This window comes from Lichenostomus cassidix, chromosome 12, assembly GCF_008360975.1.
Source record: "Lichenostomus cassidix isolate B80296 chromosome 12, HeHo_3.0, whole genome shotgun sequence".
NCBI classification, from domain to species: Eukaryota; Metazoa; Chordata; class Aves; order Passeriformes; family Meliphagidae; genus Lichenostomus; species Lichenostomus cassidix.
The window spans coordinates 1577262-1590067 of NC_139493.1; the positions used below are offsets into that span (position 1 = coordinate 1577262).

The 12806-nt window shown below is 46.8% G+C and overlaps 1 long non-coding RNA gene across 2 annotated transcripts in view; it reads left to right on the forward strand.

Annotated features, from left to right (window-relative positions):
• The first annotated feature begins 3280 nt into the window (after positions 1 to 3280).
• LOC146431522 (uncharacterized) overlaps positions 3281 to 12806 on the forward strand; it is a 91570-nt gene continuing 82044 nt past the window's right edge. For both annotated transcript variants that reach the window (XR_014854672.1, XR_014854673.1), the window contains exon 1: positions 3281 to 3454. This is a non-coding gene — a long non-coding RNA (uncharacterized LOC146431522). The remainder of the gene's footprint in view (positions 3455 to 12806) is intronic.

Here is a 12806-nt window from a genome sequence, read left to right on the forward strand (position 1 = left end):
TTAAAATTTCCCAAAAAAGTTGACGTGGAGTAGTTTAAATGAAGAGCCAGTGAACACTTGTGGTGATATAAAACTGAGTTGTGTAGTTCAGGTGTGTAACACCTGATCTCACACCTTTGATTTTTTATTTCCCTTGCATTATTTTTTCCCTTCAAACACACTGAAAACCTGCTTAGACAGTAGGATGGAGCTGGAATGTCCCGAGGGCAGCTAGAAATGTTCAGGTGCATGATTGCTTCCGTGCTCTCTGCATCAAACCTCCTCCTGGCTTGACTGCAAATTCAATCAGCTGAGCTCCATCCTGTCTGGTGGGAGGTCTGGGAGGCCTGGAGTTGGCTGGGCAGGGCTGGGTGGGACTGTTTGGGCTGCAGGGATGGAGCTGAGGAGCTCCAGGAGAGCTCCTGGCAGCAGCAGTGAATGTGAGACACCACAGTGCTCCTCGTGTTTGGGGAGAGGGCAGTTTGGAGGAATCTTCTCTCCCTTCCATGTGTGTTTTGAAAGGGAATGTTTGAAGATGCACTTGGCAGTAAGTGCAGTGCTGAGAGATCTGTGTGAGCAACAACAGCAACAGTTTCCTCCCAAAGGGAATCCCAGCCATTCCAGGTCATCCTGCCTGGCTGGAGCTGAGCAAGGACAGAGCCTCTGCCCAAAATCCAGCTGCTCTTCGCTGCTTTAGGGTGGCATGAGGGGCACCCCAAGCCTTTGGATTATCAAGTGTTGAAAAATAAAGATCAGAAATGGTGTGTTTCTCTCTGGTTTCCCAGAGAAGCTGTGGCTGCCCCTGGATCCCTGGCAGTGTCCAAGGCCAGGCTGGACAGGGCTTGGAGCAGCCTGGGACAGTGGAAGGTGTCCCTGCCATGGCAGGGGTGGCACTGGATGGGCTTTGAGGTCCCTTCCAATCCAACCATTCTGGGATTCTATGATTCTGTGATTCTCCTGCTCTCCCAGGGCAGGGATTGGATTGATGGGCTCTCCTGACATGCTGAGCATAACTCAGTTCCTCTTGGAATCAGAGGTTTTATTGTCCAGGCAATAGAAGTGTAACAGGGCCTGAGCTTTGCTCATGTGGTTCCCACCTGGAGCAGGACAGGCTGGTCCTTCCACACTCATCCCAACATTCCATGTCCATCCCCTCTGCTCTCACTGCTCCTTTTTCACCAGCCAGGGTTATTAAACTGCTATTTGTACAGTTCAGAGCTGCAAATTTGGGCTAATTAACATGTGCACAACCTCTTCCCTGTGTCATTGACCATGGAGCTCAAAGCCTCTGAGCCACCTCTTCCTCTCTCACCCTGCTAACCCTCTGTGTGATGTCCTGGCAGCTTTGCCAGAGCAGCTCCCAGGCTGGAGCACAGCTCTTCCAAAAGGGCAGCTGTAGGGACACAACCCCAACTGGATAAATTAGAATTCATCTGATCTTTTAATCTAGGGCAAGAGAGCATATGGAGTGTTGTGGCAGAGTCAATTTAAGACTTTGACAACAAAAATATGGGTTCTTTCAGCCACAATAATTTAAAACAATGGTTCATTTTGTGCTGTTCCTGACATACAGCAGAAACTGTGAGAGACTGACAGGTTCTGGGGCTGTTCTCATCCAACTTGAAAAACATGGGCCTTAGGAAATGACTTTGTACCCAACCAACGAGCAGATTTCCAATTATTTTACTAAACAAATACAAGTATTCTGTAAAAGCAGCTGTGACTCTTAGAAGGTGTTTTTCCATAAGGTAAAGTCAATCAAAGAGAATGTGCTGCTTTCAGATAATGTTCCAGGAATGAACGCGGAGAGCAGAGCTGGGGAGCTGGGATGCTGAATCCCAGAGCAGAGGAGCCCTTGGAGCTCCTGCCTGCTCTGACAGCCCCTCTGCCCCCAGCCATGCATGGCTTCCTACAGCCCCTCCAGCTCCTGCACTGCTCAGGGTCTGAGTCAAGTTTTTATTTTTTTATTCAAAGAGATAGAGACAATTTACACTCCATCAGTGACTTTGTTGTGGCATTTCAGCATTGCACTGTCCCCATTAGTGGCAGAGGCTGGGATTTTGGATCATGGAATAGTTTGGGTTGGGAGGAACCTTCAAAACCATCTGTGCCATGGCAGGGACACCTCCCACTGTCCCAGGCTGCTCCAAGCCCTGTCCAAGCTGGCCTTGGACACTTTAGGAATGGAGCAATTTCTCTGGGCTTTATGGAGAACAAACAGCTCCAGAGCAGAGCATGGATTTGGCCAACTTCAGATTAGCACTTTGTGGCAGGGCTGAGAGCTGAACTCAAAGATTTTGAATTACCAGCCCAGGCCTGGTTGATCACCCAACCCTGATGGTCATCAGAATACATTTGAAGGGTTTTTCTGTGTAGGATGGCACTGTGGCCACGTGCTGTTAATGCTCATGGGGTGGCTGAGCAGAGCTGCTCCTGCTGACCTGCTGCCTGTGGTTCCACTTGGCAACTCCTGCTGGGCAAGGAGCTCTGTATTTGTGTGCTGAGCTGTGGGGGAGATTTGCCATCATCCCAGGAGGGTCACTGAGTGCCCACACAGCAGGTATTGTCAAAATCCTACACCAAACCCCTCTGCTTTTGACCTGCAAATCCATGCAGGAAGCCAACAGCAGACCTGGTTGTACATGAGGAATGCCAGAGCACAGGCCAAGGTGAAACCCAATAGAATATAAAATATCAGTGAAAAGGCTGAGCTTCCTGTGTATTTTAAAACATTTACTAGAACTTAACAGAGCATTATCCCTCACTGAGGAATTATAAGATGGCTGCAAGAGCAGCTTCTGTAGACCCTGCTCCTATAAAATAAAATTGGTTTCATATCTACTAAATTTTAAAGGCCTTTCTTTAGACTTATGGATTTATAAGAAAAAAAAAAAAAAGAAGCAAGGTTTATTCTTGAAGTCTTGAGCACATTATTGCAGTAACCTCACTGCTGGACCACAGCTTTGGCACAACACACACATCCATAATGAGGGACTGCCTGTTCTGGGGAGGTTTTATTACAAAAGAAAGTGCACAAGTATATTAGGAAGAAAGGGGGAAAACAGAGAAGACTATTTTTTTGGCAAAGCCTTGTATTATAGATCTCATTTCTCTGGTTGCAGCTGCCTTTAGGCACCCATTTCAGCGAGCTGCTCTGTTCTGCTTAGCTGTAGATGCTTCCCAAATTTCCTCTTTGGTGAAACAGGCATTTGTGCAGGTTCCCCATAAAAATGACTGATTTGGGTTTTACCAGGAGCTCTGGCACTTCTCCACTACAAGAAAGAACTGCGTTTATAGAGAGGTTTATCAAGATGGGAACAGTGAAGCCAACATTTTAAACATCTAGCAGAATCCTCTGTCTTCCCCCCAACAAGCCTCCCTGGGCAGGAATTTCAGCCATTCTGGAATGAAAGCCTCCTGAAAGGAATGCTGCCCTGTGGGACTGCCCAGCTCTCAGCCCTGCTTCTGGGGGAAGGTAAGAGAGCTCTGTTTTCATTTACTATTTATGAGATGTGTGTTCCTATTGCCAAGTGACCACAGGATTCGGTGCTTTTAAGAATCTGCAAATGAGATGAAGCTCATTATTTTTTAATGTAAAAGGGATTATTGCGATGGGAGTGCAGGGATATGTAACCTCAGAGATGCTCTTGCTGGGGGATACATTTGGAGGCTTTTGCTTTAGGAAGCCAATAAAGAACATGCAGTATTTCCCAGTCATTCTGCTCAGCGTCTAAAAGCAGTATTTATTAGGAATAACATTAGAGGCGAGTTTTTATTAATTGCAGACCAGGAATTGTAGGAAATTTCCCTCCTCGTGTGTGCATTTTACTGGGTAGCGTTGAGAGCAATGCAGGGCATGTTTCCAAAATACATCTTTGCCTTAATAAGCAAAAATTCCCTATTATCCACTCCTGCCCCCACACATCAGAGCTGATCTCAGGGTCCTGAGGGACAGCCAAGGCTGGAAGCACAAACACAAGCTTGTTCCTTGGCTTTCTGGATGCCCTGAGCCCCCAGCCCTCCCTGCAGCTCACACGAGGTTTAAGCACAACCTGAATATTTTCCAGGCATGCCAGACAGAGCTGTCAACAGGTGGCAAAGGCACTGCAGCTGCAGGAGAAGTCATCTGATTTAACAACATGTCAAAGGCAGCCCAAGCTGTGACAGAAAAGAGTAAATTTAAGGGAAATAGCAGAACTTTCCAGTGTGGGGGAAGGATCAAGGGGCACTGAGCAAGTGAGCAAGTGCTGAGCACTTTGTGGAGCCCTGGGAGTTGCAGCCCTGCTCTGCAGAGCCTGGGATGTGCAGGGAGGAGCAGAGCCCTGCCCTCTGCACAGCACAGCCTCTCCAGGACAGCCAGGCAGCACTGAGCAGAATATCCCTGGGGATTTGCTGACCAGCTGCCAGGGAACACGCACTTGCAGTCCTTAGGTGCCTTTTAAGACCCCAGACTAATTTCCTTCCTTGTGTTTCTGCTCTCCTGAGCTCATGCTCCACAAACGCAGTAATTGCAGGCATTTGTTTTGAGACACACAAGCCTGAGCTCCAGAGCGAGTTTTATTTACTGCAATTATATCTGGCAGGTAATTTCTAGTAAACCCAGGGAAATGATTAACCTCCCACTAAATTCATGAACAGAAAAATAGGGCAAATTGATCAAATAAGCTGTTTCCTACATAATAAAAAAAATGTTACAAATATAACATCCTGGAACAGAAATAGCTCTGATGAAACCATAAAGACAAGCAGGAACCTGCCAGAGGCATCTGTGCAGAGTTTTTAAAAGGGGATTCATTTCTAGCTTATCTCCTAACTATGAATTATTATTTTATCCATTGCTGGTGGTTCAGCTGTGCCCATACCTTGTGTCACAGATGAGTGACTTATGTGGCTTAAAGAATCACAGACAAAGGTATTAGCAAAGGGGGATTTAATTTAGATTTGTCACAGTGTGATTGAGCAAAGTTTGATGGCAACTTTTACTCCATTCATTACTGCACGGATGAATTCTGCAAAGGAAAATGGAGTTAGAATTGATTTAAAATCGTTCACACAGAGCCTGAAGAGCCAAAAGGGTCAGGGAGACCCTCCTGTCGAGTCATGAGGTGCAGAGGGGAATTTCTTTTTCATTTGAGTTTGGATAAGAGGAAAAGACAGGCTGGGATGTGGGAGCATCCATTTGGACAGGTTAAAGAATGCTGGAAGCAGAATTGGCCTTTTTGATTTCCACAGCAATGTCAGTGGAATATCAGCATTCCCTCCTGAGGGAGTGTTTGAAAACCATTCCTGGGCAGTGGCTGAGGAGCTGCTGCAGGGCTGGGGAGGCTTTGGGCAGTAAAGCACAGCATTCCCCTTTCCCAGCTCCAAGCACTGCTCTGTGACCTCATGTCACCTCATGCTTCCTTATCCATCTCCATCCCAGCCTGCTTGGGAAGAGTGGCAGCAAATGGGAAATGAGGAAAGGCTGCTCATGACTCATGGGAAAGGCTTTTTCAGACTCCCCCGTGGTGCTCCCCAGACCCCATGTGTGAGCCCAGAGAGACAAGAATGTCACTCAGAGGCCACATTTTGCTCCTGCTTTGGAATGACGGTAAGCAGGAGTGACAAGCTGCGAGCTGGAGATGATCCATCATGTGGCACCTCTGTCCTCCTCCCTGTGCTCTGCTGGCCAGGCTGGGCACAGTGGGATTGCAGCTGCCTTCTGCTTGCCTTGAGGTGGGGAAAATCAGGAGATGTGTCATTTGGGGAGGGCTTTGGCCATTCTCCAGGACTGTTGGGTTTGTTCTGCCCACCCACCAGCAGCCTTGGTGGCTACACAGTGGGTAGCTACATCCCAAATTTCCCAGTAGGTCCACATCACACACAGCAGTATTATTTATATGTCTTCCTTCTCTTCCAGGCTCCATCCTTTTGAATGCTTGACCGAATTCACAATGAAATAAATTCTGTGTATATTTCTAAAGTTTATTCTGCTGTTGAAACACTGCACAGAAATCTTTTGTCTGTCCTGAAACTTCAGACAAATCTTTGCTTCTTTTAAAATAACCTTTGAAATGTTTTTCATCTGAACGAGTGAAATAGCAAGAATAATAGATGTTGTAGGATTTGTAGCCACTATAGTTTCCTGCTTCTCCAAATGCTTTTGGAAATGCTGATTGATTTGTAACAAAGCTTGAAATGTCACCAGGAGGAATGAATGAAAAATACACTGCTCTAATGTATGTTGAAGTTGAAATTGGCTCAAAGTTTTAACCTTTAGAGGTGCTTTTCCCCTTTTCTTCCCTTTTTCAACTTTTCACAGCAGTCAAAGAGTTGGAAAGATAACCAGGAACAAAATGCACATAGAGGAAATGAATAAATTATGCTCTTATTTTTGGCACATTTACAAGAGAGACATTTTAAAACTCCACTTCAGTGACAAAAGAAAGGATTGCTCTACTTAAAATAAAGCCTGTTCATTCTGGTACAGAGGGGTGCTGTGCTGCTGAGGCCTGGCTGAATTCTGCAGGTCCTTGAGAGGAGGAAAAAGCCCTGCCTGTGCCCATAAGCACCCCAGAGCCTGCAGAACAGGGCTCTGCTGGGGCTGTTCTGGGTAGGATGGGATAATCCTGCCTTGGTCAGGGGTGGGGATGTGGCTGGGAGAGAGGGAGTGACGTCCTGGCAGTGCTTCCTCCCCAGCTGGGTTTGTTGGTTCAACTGGCAGCGCAGTGTCTCATGAGCTGGGGGTGTGTTTGGGCAGCAATAATAACAAGGCTTTGCCTGCTCTAGAATTTGCAGTAATTGGAACTGCAGAATTAGGTAAACATGGTTTGAAACCCGTCCAATTTGGGATGCAGCAAGATGACCCTTCAGGGACATGGAGGCTGCTCCAGGGCCACCAGCTCGTCTGTGTTTTGTCCCTGTTGTCACTGGGTGTGTTCCATTTGTCACTCAGGTTAGAAATGTCTGCTGTTTTCTAGGGTTTGCTGCTTTGCTTTTTCCTCATGAATTTACTGTCTGGAGTATAAAACACAATAGCAGAAGCCTCAGAACCTGTCTGCAATCAGCCTATGGTGGGAGATGTGCAGCAGCTGGAGCTGCAGTGCTGGCAGAAGGTGACTCCTTGGGCCTCAGCCTCCCCATCTTCTTCCTCACTAGGATATTTGGGCAGATTTAAAGCAAGACAGGAGCTGAGCAGTCAGTGGGACCTGAGTGGGTTTTGTTGTCCCTGAGAGGCAGCCAGGTGGATCATCCTCCCTGCCCTGACAGCACCTGGGAGGTTCCACCTCAGTGCTGCAGCAGGATGGTGTCAAACTGCTGACAAATGTGCTGTTCCAGCTTCTGCCCAGGATTTTGTGGGTGGAATTTTCCCAGGGCTCTTTTCTTCATCCAGCTCTGTCTCCCCCTGGACCAGGAGCTGTTCCCTGTGGTGATGCTATGATGGTGAGGTGAGCACTGAGCAACACCAGGTAACACCAGGAAGAAAACCTGCAGGTTCTTAAATTCCAGTTCACACCAATATCCTGAAACCTGCTGCCCCAGGGGAGGTGGAGTAACCCAAGCTGATCCTGCAGTGTGTCCATGAACACCAGTGATGGAGGAAGGTTAGGAGGGAGCTGCATTGCAAATGAATGAAATGAATCCTAGATCAGTAATTACAGGTTCTCTCACCTTGTTCCTAGATTTTTCTTTTAGCAGAAAAAGGCTCAAGATGAATCCATCTATCTCATTTCAGCCTCATGATGTGTTTGTTCAACATAAAAAATCGATGTTGAACTAGAATTTTGTGGGGAAGGAGAAGGTCTGTGGGGATTACATTCCTGTTCAGTGCAATTTCATGTTTTACTGCTGCATAGCCTGGCTGGTTAATAAGGTCTCCTTGAATAGGAGTCTGTATTATTGCTGTGCTGGTATGTGAAAATCAATCCTTGTAAATTTATTGGTGGCCACGTGCTCTCTTTGCTGTGCTTATAATTGGGGCTGTCGTTGATTGACAGCAGCCAATATTCAAAAGCACTTTTGCAATTCTGATCCCCATCAAACCCCAAGGGCAGGGACTGTCCTTGTGCCTCACGCTCTTCCCTGGAGCTTGGCTCATTCCTCAGCTTGCTGGGATGAAGAAACTTGCCTGGTGTTGAGGGGAAGCAGCTGGGATGGCAATGGAAGGGCTGAGCCTTGGCTGAGACACCACAGATAAAACCCAAATCCATCCCTTTGGTTGAATGAAATCCTCTCTCCCTGGTTCTAACATGAGCCCTCTGAAGCACCTGACAGGAATTCTTTCTCTGAGTTTGTGCTGGGGTAATAATGGGCAGTTAATGATCGTTTTGTACTTGGCTGGGGAAGGGTGATAAGGAGAGGAAAATCTGTATCCTTGGAAGCAGCAGATCCATTCCCTGGATCCCTGTCTGGGCTTTTTGTCTGATCTGGAGAATGAAAGGGGGATGACTTTAGAGAAATCAGAGTGTGATAATCTTCTCAGGAATCTGAGTGAGGCAGAAGCAGCCTGCTGGAAGGGATCAGTGCTGGGCTTCCCAGACATGTTGGCTGAGAGATTTTGGGAACAGCCAGGGGAGCTCCTCCGTCAGGCACCAGGCTGGCTGCAGAAGGACTCCATCCTTCATGGGTTCACATCTCTGAGTCAAGTCAGTTCTGACACTTGATTACCAATTTAGCTCCCAGCATCTGATTCAAAAGCTTTGATTACTGAATGTGAACTCAGATTAATTTGGTTAGGGCACCAAAACTAATGGCATTTACAGGAATTAACTTTGCATATCAAAATGTAAGTCTGAGATAAAACCTCCACCTTTCTTCTTGTAAGAAACACCTGCTGTAGATTTGACCTATAGGAACTCAGTTTAGTGTGTGGAAATGAAAAACAAATTTGCCTTCACCTGCATACATTAAATTTCTCTTCCCTTGGATGATAATCCTCTGCATGTTGGCATCCTGACTGCTCTAAGGATTTTTGAATTAATGTAGAAATTATTCATTTGGGTGGTAGAAGCATCTGTTGCAGTGTTATATCCGTGTCTGGTATTCCTTCATTCTATATGGGATGATGCACTAGAAAGGCACTTGAGATGCAGGTTACAAAAATACCACAAAGGCAGGGAAGGCATTTGTTGAAGAGAGCTCTGTGAATTCGGATGCATTTCATTTAGGAATGATCACACAGACATGGGTGATGGTGTGTTGGGGCCACAGGGATTAATTTGGGAATGTCTGGAGAGGCAGCAGTTGCTGGTGGCTGTCAGTCCTGTGGGGTGACTCCAAGGGACAATGTGACCATCACAGCTCCAGGCTTAGGAGACTTTTTCGTGACCAATGACAAAACCCTTCAGCTAAGATTAAACCCTGTCTCTCCAAAGATAAAAGGCTTATCCTGAATGTTGTGAGCTGTAAATCAGCAGGCTCTCCTCAGCCAGGGTCAGGTATCAGGTTAGGGTTCAAATCAGCATCCTCAGGAACCCATTTCACTCTTGATCCTCTCAATCCCTGCTGGGGATGAAAGGCTTATCATTAGTTATCAAATGATAGCCATGGCTCCCTGGGCTGTGTTCAAGCCCAGGTTTGTGCAGATATTAGATGAATTTTCAGAGGAACAAAGTGCTCAAGAACTTGATTCATGGGTGGATTTTGGCCCATGTTTTATAGGTCTTCAAGGAACCACCAAAAACCCATTTTTTCCTGCTCTTTGTTTTGAAGTTTAACCCTGTGCTACAGGAACTGCTGGCAGAAACTCAACTCGGAAGGAAATATGAACCATTTGTCAAGGAAAGGAGCAGCACATATTTTAGCCCTCCAGCCCTGCAGGCTTTCAGATATTACCCAATAAAACAAGCTCATCCACTCCTTCTTCTTGAAACCCCAAACCTAATTTTCAGTCTGTTTTCTCTTTAGAGCTCACCCTGTAACTTTTCTCCTCCTGGCAGACATCCCAAGCCCAGGAGGCCTGGCTGCCTGGGTGACAATCCTGTCCCTGTTGTCCCTCTCTGAGTGGAGCCCTAAGCCAAATCCCAAATCCCCACCAGGAGCATCCACAGCTCCAAATCCTCAGTGCCTCAGCCATTCCAGGCTTAGTGTTGGTTTGAGGAGAGCCACTTGGGTGTGGGAAATGGGGAAGAGGAGAACAAAGAGGAAAGGGAAGAAGTCAGAATGAAAACGGGAAGGAATTCCAGGGGGAGGATTTCTCATCTTCTTCAATCTCCACGTCTCCTGCAGGATGCAAAATGCACAGCTGAGAGCCACTGATCTCCACAGCCTGAGGTTTTCTTGGCTTGAAATCCTGATCTGGGCCAATTTCCAAGAATTTGCTCATTTAGCTGAGTAAATCTAAGAGAAATTAAAGATGAAGATGTATTATCAGTCTTAACTTCTGTGTAATACTGGTGCATGCCTATGATTTTGTCATTACATCAGTTCTTGAGATGTAGAAATTGCTTTCAGTAATTTAATTCTCGCTCTATTTTATTGCATTCTTGTGTTGCTTCCTTGACCCTGGATCTCTTTGCTGAGTTATAATACATTTTTACAATTTCCTCTTGAATATCTATGTCTTCAGGAATATCAAATCTGGCATATCCATTCCCTTTCACATGGAACCGACCATGAAACCCATGACAGGGACAGTGCCTGGGGTGTGGCACAGGCAGGGTGGCTCTGGGGGGTCAGGCTTTGAAAGCATCTTTTAAAGTAAACGGGATTTTTTACCCACAAGCTCTAACTTTCATTCATTTGTTTTATCCCAAGCCGGTTTGGTTTGATTCAAAGCAAAATTCTCTCACAATTTTTTGTTTTTTTTTTGGGGGTGCATTGATGTTTTAATGACCTTGAGAGCTGGTTTGTGTCAGGAGGTGGTGGAGTCTCTCTTCCTGGAAGGATTTAAAAGCTGTGTGGATGTGGCACTTGGGGACAGGGGTGAGGAATGGTTGGACTCAATCTTGGGTGGATTTCTGATCCTCAATGATTTTGGGATTCTCTATGACAGGTCTGGCTCTCGTGCTGACCTCAAATAACTCCTCCTGTTGCCACTGCCAAAGGCAGGACATGGTGCTGGGTGAGCCACTGGGCTAATCCACAACAACTTTTCGTATATTCTTATTTTAGGATCTAAAACTTGCATTGCAATAACTCTTCAGGCAGTGCTCTGGCCTCCCCAGCAGGGTGTCCCAGCCTGCCCAAGGACTGCAACATTTGCTCAAGGTTGCTTTTCAGGCTGCCTTTCATCAAGTGATGCACTTAATTAAAATATACACTCCACTGGCAGTGGTGGAGCAGAGCTGAGTTCATATCCTGAGTTCTGCTTCACAGGAACACATCGTGGGAAATCATGTATTTTATATCACTGTCCTTTCTGTGGTGGTTAATAACCGTGGTTATTGGAGGGCAGCAAAACATCTCTGATATTCTGTCCTTTAAACAAAAGGATTTAAAGATTACCAGGCCATTCATAACCCCTTCCATTTCAGAGGATAAATAAAGGCTCATAGCTCTTGCTGTGCAGCTCAGAATGGCATATTTGATGCTTCAGAGTTTTCCAGGCAGTGGATCTGTAACGTGTCATTGAACACTTCTGCACCATGAGGGAGAGGACAGGTGAGATGCCCATGTCCATGTCCAGCAGGGAGGCTGGGGGTCAGTGACACTGCACACCGTCCATTTTTGTCCCCAAACCCTGGGTAGGCAATGTCACCCCGGCAGCTGGCCCTGCAGCCAAAAAGGACTGTGGGTTTGGTTCTGGGATGAGTGTGATTCTCTGAGCAGCTCTGCAGGGTCAGCACCCTCAGCTGAGCTGGTGGCATCACCTTGCTGTCACTGCCTCTCCTTGGGACACACGTGGGAACAGCTCAGGTGCAGCAGGACGTGGCAGTGACAGCCTGGGACTGCAGTGCCATCCCTGAGTGAGTCACACATGCAGGATCCCCAGGGCCTTTCAGTGGCTGCGTGTCTGTGAAAATTAACTTATTCCCGACTGTTCCCAGCTGATTTTTTGATGATGATAAGCCTTGGTGTGTTTAAATGTGGTTTCTAAAACTGCTCCTGCTGGCACCTGCATTGATGCTGCCTGTGAGGTTCCTCCAGGGGCTCTGATTGCAGTCTGGGTTTTTTTTTTTTAGCCTGAAACCCCAAATGATCTGAGGGCTGAGCTGGACTGTTCTCACAGCTGGCTGGGATGAAGCAAACCCTGGGAGCTGCCCAGGGACAGCCCTGCCTGCACCCTCCCAGCTGGACAGGGCAAACACCCAGCTGGAGGATATAACCCCAGAAATTATTCTTCATCCAGCTTCACCTGTCTGTTGGAAGGGCTTGATTTTACTATTTGCTGGCTCTGGCCAAGTGCTGATGCATTTGAGAGGCACCATGGAGCCCTCTGTCCTTGCTGGGATGTTCTAGGTGCTGCCTGTCCAGGAGCAGGAGCTGATGGTGCACTCCAGGTAAGGCTGAAGGTCACTGGGATTTCACTGCGTGATCTTGCTGATAATGAGTAAAACAAGTTTGTCTTTTTGCTGGCAGCGAGGGGGATGCCTAGAAAGACATTAAAAATAGCTACAGGGAATCTGCTGTGCTCCTTGCAGCTTCTGAATTGTTGTGCTATTAATAATGTGCTCCAGACAGGCAGAGAGCTCCCACCCCTCCCTCCAGTGGATGTCAAGGAGCCACAGATAACCCAGTGTTATCAAACTTGTGCTGCCATGCAGAACTTTATAGGGACCTGTGCATTTATATGCTGCAAGATAAGTACATTATTACCAAGGATTTCATGCAAATGAAGGCTTATTGTGCTGTAACGCTGTCAGATCATTACAATTTTCTGGTTTAATAACTCCTTGAAGGGGCTTTAA